The sequence below is a fragment of the Silene latifolia genome, chromosome X (genome assembly GCF_048544455.1).
Source record: "Silene latifolia isolate original U9 population chromosome X, ASM4854445v1, whole genome shotgun sequence".
In the NCBI taxonomy this organism is placed as follows: Eukaryota; Viridiplantae; Streptophyta; class Magnoliopsida; order Caryophyllales; family Caryophyllaceae; genus Silene; species Silene latifolia.
In genome coordinates this window covers 159233455-159245288 of record NC_133537.1, presented here as the reverse complement: position 1 = coordinate 159245288, position 11834 = coordinate 159233455, and the positions used below count along the sequence as shown (strand labels likewise).

At 43.0% G+C, this 11834-nt stretch overlaps 1 non-coding gene across 1 annotated transcript; it reads left to right on the top strand.

The window, feature by feature from the left end:
• Window positions 1-9648: 9648 nt before the first annotated feature.
• LOC141624840 (small nucleolar RNA R71) lies at window positions 9649-9755 on the top strand. The gene has a single exon (XR_012534643.1). It is a non-coding gene; the product is annotated as a small nucleolar RNA R71 (small nucleolar RNA).
• The last annotated feature ends 2079 nt before the right edge of the window (window positions 9756-11834 follow it).

The window sequence follows — 11834 nt, the reverse complement described above, 5'->3', positions numbered from 1 at the left end:
TCACTCAGAAACTGTGCCAACTTAGGCGAACAGTCTCTAGTCAAAGAATTGACTCATAAGAATACTATAGTAGCTCTCGCAACGACCATGCTTTATAAAAAATTACCAGAACTCTATAAGCGGTCACTGCCCGATAGAGTGTCCCATACAGTCCGCCTATCACTACAAAATAAACGCGGAAAGCTGATGGAAAAAACCGTCAGTACAGCCTCTTTTCCGTCAGGAATAGCCATTCCTGACGGTTTTTCCGTCAGGATTCAAGCGTCACTACAAATGGTCACAGAAAACAGAATTCTGACTGCATTTCCGTCACAGAGTGCATTCCTGACGGTTATTCCATCAAAACAGAACATTTAGGGGTGACGTAGCAAGTCGACATTTTGTTGACCAAAGTGACAGAAAAACCGTCAGATGTGGCCAATCCTGACGGAAATTCCGTCAGATAAGTCAACAATTTGTTGACTTATCTGACGGAATTTCCGTTACTATAGGCCCCATCCTGACGGTTTTTCCGTCACTTTGGTCAACAAAATGTTGACTTCTGTGACGGTATTTCCGTCAGATATTGCTCACTACTGACGGTTTTTCCGTCACGACATATCTGGGCAGTAGCTGAAAACAACAGCTTGTTGCCCAACCACAATGCGGATTTTGCATTGTTTTTACGCACCAAACCTGCAAAACCCAAATACAACCGTCGACCGCTGACACGTCTGTCGTGTACCTGTCAAAAATAAACTAACTAAACTAACTATATAGCTAGGATAGTCAGGTCGATCTCCACATGGAGGCAAGATATTTGTAGTAGTCCGTCTATTTGGTCACAAATGGGGAGGGGGGGAGGGGGGGGGGTTGTTTGATTTGTTGTCTAAAATACGAGTTTTGAAGGAAAGAGAAATAAAGGCAAGAGCAATAAAAGCAGAGAAATAAGGATAAAGCTATCAGATAAAGAGGGACATGTCAGGATTTCGGTTCACTACGGTAGTCCAGTGACTCAGCTGTAAATGACTAGACGAATTAATGTAAGACGGATGCTGAAAGGTCCTTTCGGTCCACTTTCTATCCTAAAATACCACTAACTTAACTTTCATTCTCGTCAGGGTAGTCTACTGTTCATAGCAGGCCTATATAGTCCAATCTTTCGATCTAGGATTAATTTTAGCCAGATTAAAGGTTAACTTAGAAGTGTGCACTCAATTAAGTCGAATAAATTCAATTAAATTGCTATGGTGACAGAGTCTTGTAATTAATTCATCTGTTTCATCTACTACATCGTCACTCTCCTACCGCAGATCCCCTAATCCCAACATGAAAGGGGTTTAGCTACTCATGTCGCTAATTAAACTAACAACAGATAATATTCCAGTAGTAAACATAATGAAATAACAATTAAAAAGCATAAAAGAGAATTAGGGCAAAAGAATAAATGCAATGAAATGAAGAATTAAAGTGAACAAAAGATTAATTATTATAAAGAGAAGAGAAAGGAATTGCAATCAAGCGAATTCCGGCGTAAAGAACAAAATCCGAGCAAAAGCAATCCCAAGAACAAGGTTACAGTGAAGAAGAATGGTTTACGCAGTAAAGTTTGATAAAAAACTAAGTAGTAAGTAAATCAGATACTAATAACCTAACTAATGTAGGTTTAAATAGGAAGAGTAAATAAGTTTTGCGGAATTAAAACATAACACGGGCTAATTAAAGCCCATAATCAGCGAAACCACTCGATCGAGTGGATTACAACCACTCGATCGAGCAAACACCTCAGAAAATCTACTCGATCGAGTAGAAAGTTACTCGATCGAGTAAATGGTCTTTCTGCAAGCTAAGGATCGAGTGGAAAACCACTCGATCAACCACCCTGGGACGTGAAAACCACTCGATCGAGTAGTAGAACTGCTCGATCGAGTACTTTGACTTTATTTCAGCTCAAGTCCGCGCCCAAATGCCTCGTAATCCTTGCCATGATGCTTCCAAACGTAGTATCTCACTCTGGAAAATCTCGTCTCCTCTAAATGCATGCAAAAAGGACGAAAAAGAGTACGATTCCACTACTTTCGCGTTCATTTCTACAAAATGGACAAAACGAACCAAAGTAGCCAATTCGGGGCAAAATACTATAAAAACAAAAGATAAAAATGCACGAAAATACGTCTTTGAAATAGGCTAAAAAGACTATATAAAAAGCACGTATCAAATCTCCCCAAACCGAACCTTTACTCGCCCTCGAGTAAACTCAAAACTAAACTAATGGAACGGAAATGATAACTCAGAGCTAGCTTAACTTGTCTACTTGAACCAATTTAATGCAACAAAACTAACAGTTATAGCTAAGCAGTCAATACGCAAACGAATTATAAGCTGTTCAGAGATATAGCCAACCTATCGACCTTGCAAGACCAACAAAATCGGACTCTCTCGTGGTCACTCTTCTCTCATGAAGCAAAGGGTAATAATATGTAAAAGAGAGAGGAAAAGACAGTCACTCACCTAACTGCGACCTACATAGCATGCATGCAACAAAAATGAAAGACAATTCAAGTACTAATGCACACACTCCAACCAATAATGTCCGTCACAGCCGAGGGCTTACAAATATTTTGGGAATAGTGAGGTTCAGGTGAGAAAAGGCAAAACATGTTTTGGAAATGTGGAGGTAAAAGCGTCAAGCTAGTTCCTAACAGGACCATAATAAAAACATCCGAATCTCAACTGACTGAAAAAATAAGTACAAGTGCCCTTCATTTGGCACACAGCTCACTAAACTCAAACACAATCTCCTCAAAAGAATATAGAATAAGAATGGAGGAGTCAGACGGTCACAAACTTCTTTTTTTAAACACCGTCTGAAATAACTAACTCAGACAAATCAATTCCTTTTTTTTTCTTTTTTTTTTCTTTTTCTTTCTTCCTGATTCACGTTTCCAGCTCTCTTTTTTTTTTTCTTTTTTTTTCCCTTTTTTTTTCTTTCTTTTTCTTTCACGTCTTTTTTTTTTCTTTTTTCAATTCTTTTTTTTTCTTTTTCTCCTTCCTCTGTTTTCCAACAACTCCAAACACGGAAATACGCGCCAAAATGCAACCGGGAAACTCATACCTAAAAGAACATACTAACTAGCTTGACTAGGCAGGCTTAATTTGGAATGTAGCTAATGGGTCAAAAAGGCAAATTTGGCTAATGTGAAGCTAAATGGGTGAAAAATAGAAAGAAAGGGAAATTTGCAAGCACCTCCCTGCATGTGACACCAACCACAAACCCGAATATGTGCATTTGACGAGAAATTGAATGTCATAAAAGTGCAAAAAAGATGAACATGCTATGCAAGGAGTACTACTATCAAGTCCTAATGAACTAGTCATGAATGTCGCCAGTTATAAGGCTCTAAAACTCAGAATTTTCAAGTAGTTTGCCAATTTTTCAGGTCAAGTCTAAACAGCCAGCTATATTTGAACAGAAACTCGTAAACTATGCGTATGACAAAGCTAATAACCATCAATAAAGTGCAAAGCTCAAGTAAAAAGACAAGTTATAGTGCATTATCATCACGGAAATCTACCCTTCTGACTCAACCTATATGCAAAAGTAAACGTGAATTTTTGATTTTTTGAAATTTTCTAATTTTTTTTGGATTTTTGATTTTGATGAAATAAACAACAATGCAAGCTGAAAAATAAACGTGAATGCAAAAACAAAATGCAAATGCAAACTCAAAAGGATGCAATACCCTCCCCAAACCAAAACGGACAACGCCCTCGTTGTCCTCCAGCATAAACCAGCAGATATATACATGGGAACGGGAATATACAACCAATGAATAAAAACAATAAATATAAAGGAGACAAAATAAAAGAGTAAGAAATACATACAAAATACGAACTTCCCCAAACCAGCCAGAAAACTGGGGAAGTGAGTAGACCAGTAGCTACTCGTCGTCGTCGTCCACCACCGTGTACTCCGGGTCTCTCTCCTCCTCTCCCCTCCTCCGCTCCTCCGCTCCTCAGCACGAGCTCTCTCCACTGCCACCTCTGGGTCCTCGTCCTCCTCCTCCTCGGACACCGGGTACCCCTCAGGTGGGTACCGGAAGAAGGAAGGGTGTGGCCAACCCTCTGGGATCGGTCGGTGCCGCCGCAAGTGGTACTCGTACAGAGGGTGCAAGGCTAGAGCCAAGTCCCTCTCCATACGAGCCTGACGCTCTGCAACCTCAAGCAACAAACCGTAAACGGCGCCACCTTAGTCTAGGACCGCGGGCGCCACAAAGGGAGGAGGTGGTATGAAAGTAGCCGGTAGGTCCGGCTGAGTCTGTGTCTGGTCAGTGGGAGTGGGAGTGGGAGTGGGAGTAGGAGTCGGAGCGGGAGGAGCCGTGGAAGGCTGGGTGCTCCCTGAAGGTATAGACCCCTCTTCGGTCTCAAGACGCCGCTTCTTGGCGGCGGGTGCATCAGGAGGTGGTCGACGTGGAAGGTGAAGGTCAGGCAGTGGTGGCAGGCGGGCGCCCCTAGAAACAGTAGGAAGGGGCTCTAGACGGGGGAGAGTCTCACAAGGTAAGTCTACAGACAAGAAGCCGTCTATCTTCCATATCTGGTAGTCTGGGGTAAGCCAATGCTGAGAAAGCATGGCATCCAGACTCAATAGCCTCTCTCTCTGGAGGTACTGCAGGTCACGAGGCCAAACGGGAATGAGGGAACGGGCAAGAATGGTGGCTATGCCACCGCAGGCAATGGTTCCCGTCTCCTTCTTCCCCTGGCTCTGAAGGTATTGGGCGGTCAAGTAAGCTATGTTGAGGATGAAGGGACCCTCATAGTCGATGTTCAGGTAATCGCTCAGGATGGAGAGCTCGGTGTTTGTGATGTTGTTCGGCTCCTTTCGGCCGAAAATAGTGCTCCCCATCAGTCTAAGGAAACAACGAACAGCGGGGAGGTGGACCTGTTGGAGCTTTCGCTCCTGAAAAGTGGTGTGGGCCAGGGCTTTCCAGAGCTGACGGTAGACCGTCCTAGGAGCGGCAACTGCGCCCGTAGAGGTAAGGCTAAGTAACCTATCAAACTCCCCTAAGGTCATCGAAAAGGTCCGGTTAAACAACCGGAAGGACACTGAAGAACTAGAGGGGTCAGCATCGTGTGCCCCTGAGGAGAAGGTAAAGGAGCTGAGAAACTCAAGGCTCAGCTCCAGAAAAGTGCGGCCGCTCACAGTGATGAGCCCGGCCATCCCTGTGGCCCGCAGTAAGTCACAAACCGACTCGTAAATGCCGAGTCTCACAAGTGCCGTTTTCTCTAGAAAACGGGAAGGAACATGCACACAGCCTAGCTGGTTATAAAATTTCATACGATGTAAAGCGTTAACAAAATGTACTTGCGGATAATCTGGGTGAGAGTCGAGGGAAGTGTCCCCTCGGTGTTGTGGTATGCCCAGAAGTAGAAGCGGTGAAGCGAAGCGATAGAAAGAAGAAGTGGCTGGGGCTGGCGCAGAGCGACACTGTCTACGACCCCGGCCTCTGGAACCCGAAGTAGTAGCCCGTGCAGTGATGGAGCGAGGGACCAGGGCTGCTCTGAAAGAAGCTGCGGCTGCTGGCGAGTCCACCACAGGGAGTAAAAGTAGGGGCTGTGTAGGAGTAGGGAAATGCTATGGCCACCACTGAAGAAGAACTAGCAGCAGTGCTAGCTGTGGTGGTGATCGTAGAGGAAGTGGCAGCCTGAACTGAGCTAGCAGCAGAGCTAGCTGGAGCAAAAACTGTATCCGCAGCTGAAACTAGAAACACTGGGGCTGCGGTAGTCACTAAAGTGGATACAGTGGCAGCAGCAGGGGCCACTGTCTCAGACAGAGACGGACTAGAGGATAAACTAGTAGAAGGTAAAGAGCTAGAATCCATCCTGTAAATAAAGGGTAAGGGGTATGTTAAGAAACAGCGGCTAATAGTGGCTAAAATCAGCACGAAAAACCAGCAGAAACAACATGAATGCTCCCCTACCAGTCGAAAAATTCGACCTACAGCATATAATTCCCAACAACTCCTCAAACAAAATCGAAAAGCAGCATGTAAATGGCGATAAAGCGGGCATAACAGTCAACAACAACAGCATATAAGCAACACTGAGGGGAGTTAAGCCATGAAAGCAAGCAAACCCGTCTGGCGGTCAAGAATTTCGACTGAAACAGCCCTAATCGCGAAAATTCGCCTAAGATTCGAATGGAAGCATGTTAAGCATCGACAAGGGTGTGGTAACAGTCTACAATCAGGAGCAATATCGCAACAAGGAATCTAACCAGACAAATGACAAGAAAGAATGGCATGTCGGCGATCGAAAATTTATTTGTCATCAACCCAAATCGCGAAAATCATGTGAAATTCAAAAAAGGCATGCTACAGACAGTGAGGAATTGGGGTTGATCATAAAGCAAGATAAACAAGGGCAATAAACACAATGAAAGTCGAAAAAAATCGACCAACCATGGATTTTCGAAACCCTAGGAACAATTTACCTCAATATAATTGGGAATAACGAAATTAAAAAGCAATGAGGAAGTAGAAATCACTTACTTGATGATAGAAATCCTACAATTGCAATTAATCTTCAATCAAACAAGCAAAACTAGCGATTTTTCGAGCTAAAAACCGCAAACCCTAACCCTCTTCGAAAACCTTGTAAATGGACACCAATCAAGGGGAAAATAAGGGTTTATGAGAGATTAATTGACTAGCAAGAGTTTGTAGGTGGCGGATTTGGAGATTGGGCAAGAAAAATTGGGGATTTGGTGATGAATTTGATCGCAATTAGGGTAGAGTAGACGAAATAAAGGGGATAAATGAAATGAAAAATCAAAACATAAGAGTTAAGGAAGACTCCCTGCGTCCCTTTTGCATTTCCACTCGATCGAGTGGTTTTAAACTACTCGATCGAGGACTTCGATGATCCAGCTGCTCGATCAAGTAGAATTCTACTCGATCGAGAAATCCCCTTTATTGCTTTACTCGATCGACTGGAAAAAGTGCTCGATTGACTATATTTTCACTCGATCGAGTACAAAAAGTACTCGATCGAGCTCTTTTCTCGCATAAGCTCTTTAATTTCGTCAATTCTTCCTTTGGAGTGCGTAAAACTTTCCCAAACCTGCATAAAAACACGGGCAAAAGTATCCCAACATACCAAATACGCATATAAACAGTCTATAGTCTTAAATCTATGCTAAAAAATAGTCTATAAACTAATTGTCCTAATTAAAAGCAATAAATAAATTCAGCGGAAAATTCAAAAATTATCTATTACAAAGTGTTACACGGGGCATTTCCCCGCTTAATTCCCAATGCAATTCAGTAGCCCCTTGAAGGGCTCCTGACTGGAGGACGTCATCTCAGCAACGTTGACGGTCCTCTTCAACTTCCATGAGCTTGAATATTCATTTGAAACAGTAGGAGGGGAGTAGTTCACATCCACATAAGCGCGAACTTTCCTCGTCCTTGCTCCTCTATCACCATCTTTAGCATCCTTATCTCCAATTTGATTGACAGTGATTGCACAACACCCTTTGACTGCTCTTTCATTGCTTTCACCTGTACCTGCAGCAAGGAAAACAGACGAACTTTCCTCCTTTTTGCTCTCAGTCTAAGGCGGAGGGGTAACAATTGTAGCACAATACTCCAAATTTTCAACTGGAGTGCCAATAATAGGATCAATAGAAGAGAGAGCATTGCAAGGCTGAGCTTGCATGGGAGCCCTCCGGGATTTAGACTGATGAAAAATCAGCTCCTCATCCCCAACCTGAAAGGTCAAAGTCTTCCCCCCGACGTCGATAACTGCACGAGCAGTAGACAAAAATGGTCTCCCTAAAATAATAGGGGTGTGTGCATCTTCGGGGATGTCTAAGACAACAAAATCAACGGGAATAAAGAACCTCCCGATCCTCACAGGTACGTCTTCTACTATACCTAGTGGCCGTGATATACTACGGTCGGCCATCTGGACTGTCATGTTAGTGCAACTCAGCCTTGTCAAACCAAGTCTCTTAGCCAGAGACAGCGGTAAGACACTTACACTAGCGCCTAAATCGCATAGCTCATTATCAATCAAATAGTTACCGATATGACACGGAATTGAAAAACTACCCGGTCATTTGCTTAGGAGGTAACTTATTTTGAAATAGGGCTGACCCCAACTCAGTCAAAGCTACGGTCTCACTATCACTAATACTCCTCTTACGCGATAAAATTTCTTTCATAAACTTAAGATAAGAGGGTACCTTTATCACAACTCGAACGGCACATGACTTCCAAGCTTTTCAGAAGTTCGACAAATTTGCCGAATTGTTGATTGGCCTTAGTATTCTGCAACCGCCTCGGGAAGGGAACCGTGATAGGTATCTCGAGTCCCTTGTTTCTCTCTTCCAATGTATCTTCCGGAGCAAGTTCTGTATCCTTTGGACGCTTCTTGCCTCTCAAACGAGGTCTTTCCAGTGATTTATCGCCTAAACGAGCACTAGCAGGCTCTCGAATAAGCTTGCCGTCATCAAAACTACTCGATCGACCAATATACCTATTCGATCGAGTAGAATCTTCAATAATATCACTCGATCGAGTGAAATTTTCACTCGATCGAGCAACTCCATTTTGCTCATCACTCGATCGAGTAGATAAACTACTCGATCGACCAGTCTGCTCTTCCTGTTCACTCGATCGAGTGGAAAAACCACTCGATCGAGCACTTTCCTGCCCAAATCTGCTCGATCGAAAACCTGAAACCAGTCGATCGAGCACTTGCTTTGCCGTGAGCTCACTATCTTCGACAGAACACTGTTCATCATCAGTTACAGCTCTCCTCGGGTCTGATTTTTGCATTTCTGGTCCCTCATAAGAACGACCGCTTCTCAGATTTATCAAGTTTACCGTCTCATGTGGATTCTTCTCATTTTGAGTCGGTAATTGACCCTGCTTTCTTGATGATTGCGTCATGGCTAGTTGGGCAACTTGAGTTTCAAGTGCCTTTATGGATGCATCTTTCTGTTGATCACTCAGCTGAAACTGCTTTGTAAAAGCTTGCAACATAGACTTAAGCTCACCAATTTCACTCACCCCACCGGAAGAGGATGCACCATGGTTAGGAGGAGCAAAGGAAGGAGGCTTCTGAAAGCCTTGTTGATTCTTGTGTGGAGGAACATAAGGCTGCTGCTGATGTGGAGGAGGATTAGGATTAAGCACATTTTGACTAGTCCACCTCAAATTGGGATGGACTGCCCCTTGATTATTGTAATAGGAACCTCCCCCTTGCCTATATTGCTGAAAGGCAAGGACTTGCTCCTTCTCTACAAGACAGCCAACAACAGTGTGACCATCATTACTCCCACATCTCTCACATAAAACGGTCTCTCCTCTAGTAAGAACATGGACCGTCTGAGGCTCCCCAGCAGCTTGTAACTCCAACTTGTCAAATCTAGCATTCATGGTCTCCAGCTGAGCCAAAACCTGCTTATCAACCGCATGAACTGTTCTAATCCCATCCCTCGGGTTACGATACTCAGCACTGTGATTAGCCATCTCTTCAATAAGAGAACATCCCTTATCGTCATCTGTATTCTCCTGGAATCTTCCACTGGATGCCGCATCAAGTATGGCTCTTTGATCGTCATACAACCCATTGTAGAACTGATTAGCTAGAAACCATGGGTCAAAGCCATGGTGAGGGATAGACCTCACGAACTTCTTGAATCGCGACCATGCCTCATAGAAACTTTCATCGGGAGCCTGTCTGAAACTAGTAATCTTGGCCCTCAGCAGATTGGTGCGCTGTGGAGGGAAGTATCTCTTGTAAAATGCAAGAGCAAGAGACTCCCAATCTGTAACCCCAGCAGCTGTGCGGTCCAACTCAGTCAGCCACTCCCTGGCTGAATCAGCTAAAGAGAAAGGAAATAGAACTTCCTTAATCTTGTCCTGAGTTACCCCCTTAGTGGCGGGAATAGTAGAACAGTAATCGGTAAAGGTCTCCATATGCTTCCTCGGATCCTCACCTGCCACACCTCTCTATAGATATTCCTCTCCACCAGATTGATATAAGAAGGGCGGATGTCGAATGTATTCCCATCATCAGTTTGGAGATTGAAACCCTTCGGAATAGAGGATACTTTAGGCACTGAATGACTGGAAAGCTTAGGCATCTTTACTGTAGAAATCGGACTGTCTTCGAAAAGAGAGTGATGTAGCTCTGGCTCGAAAGTACTCAAGTCTTCCTTTCGTGATTTCCTTTGCAGACGGAGTCTATGCCTGAATAATCTCTCTGGCTCTGAATTAGCTGAAACTAATTCAACCCTGTCTGACCTGGGCATAAACAACACTGAAAGAAAATAATAAGAACGGCCTCACGGAATAAAAATTCCCTGAGACGGATAAAATAAACGGAACGAAAACAAATAGGGCAATTGTCTCCCCGGCAACGGCGCCAAAATTTGACACGTCTGTCGTGTACCTGTCAAAAATAAACTAACTAAACTAACTATATAGCTAGGGAAGTCAGGTCGATCTCCACAGGGAGGCAAGATATTTGTAGTAGTCCGTCTATTTGGTCACAAATGGGGGGGGGGGGGGGGATTGTTTGATTTGTTGTCTAAACTACGAGTTTTGAAGGAAAGAGAAATAAAGGCAAGAGCAATAAAAGCAGAGAAATAAGGATAAAACTATCAGATAGAGAGGGACATGTCAGGATTTCGGTTCACTACGGTAGTCCAGTGACTCAGCTGTAAATGACTCAGACGAATTAATGTAAGACGGATGTTGAAAGGTCCTTTCGGTCCACTTTCTATCCTAAAATACCACTAACTTAACTTTCATTCTCGTCAGGGTAGTCTACTATTCATAACAGGCCTATTTAGTCCAATCTTTCGATCTAGGATTAATTTTAGCTAGATTAAAGGTTAACTCAGAAGTGTGCACTCAACTAAGTCAAATAAATACAATTAAATTGTTATGGTGACAGAGTCTTGTAATTAATTCATCTGTTTCATCTACTACATCGTCACTTTCCTACCGCAGATCCCCTAATCCCAACATGAAAGGGGTTTAGCTACTCATGTCGCTAATTAAACTAACAGCAGATAGTATTCCAGCAGTAAACATAATGAAATAACAATTAAAAAGCATAAAAGAGAATTAGGGTAAAAGAATAAATGCAATGAAATGAAGAATTAAAGCGAACAAAAGATTAATTATTATAAATAGAAGAGAAAGGAATTACAATCAAGCAAATTCCGGCGTAAAGAACAAAATCCGAGCAAAAGCAATCCCAAGAACAAGGTTACAGTGAAGAAGAATGGTTTACGCAGTAAAATTTGATAAAAAAACTAAGTAGTAAGTAAATCTGATACTAATAACCTAACTAATGTAGGTTTAAATAGGAAGAGTAAATAAGTTTTACGGAATTAAAACATAACACGGGCTAATTAAAGCCCATAATCAGCGAAACCACTCGATCGAGTGGATTAAAACCACTCGATCGAGCAAACACCTCAGCAAATCTACTCGATCGAATAGAAAGTTACTCGATCGAGTAAATGGTCTTTCTGCAAGCTAAGGATCGAGTGGAAAACCACTCGATCGACCACCCTGGGACGTGAAAACCAATCGATCGAGTGGTAGAACTACTCGATCGAGTACTTTGACTTCATTTCAGCTCAAGTCCGCGCCCAAATGCCTCGTAATCCGTGCCATGACGCTTCCAAACGTAGTATCTCGCTCTGGAAAATCCCGTCTCCTCTAAATGCATGCAAAAAGGACGAAAAAGAGTATGATTCCACTACTTTCACGTTCATTTCTACAAAATGGACAAAACGAACCAAATTAGCCAATTCGGGGCAAAATACTATA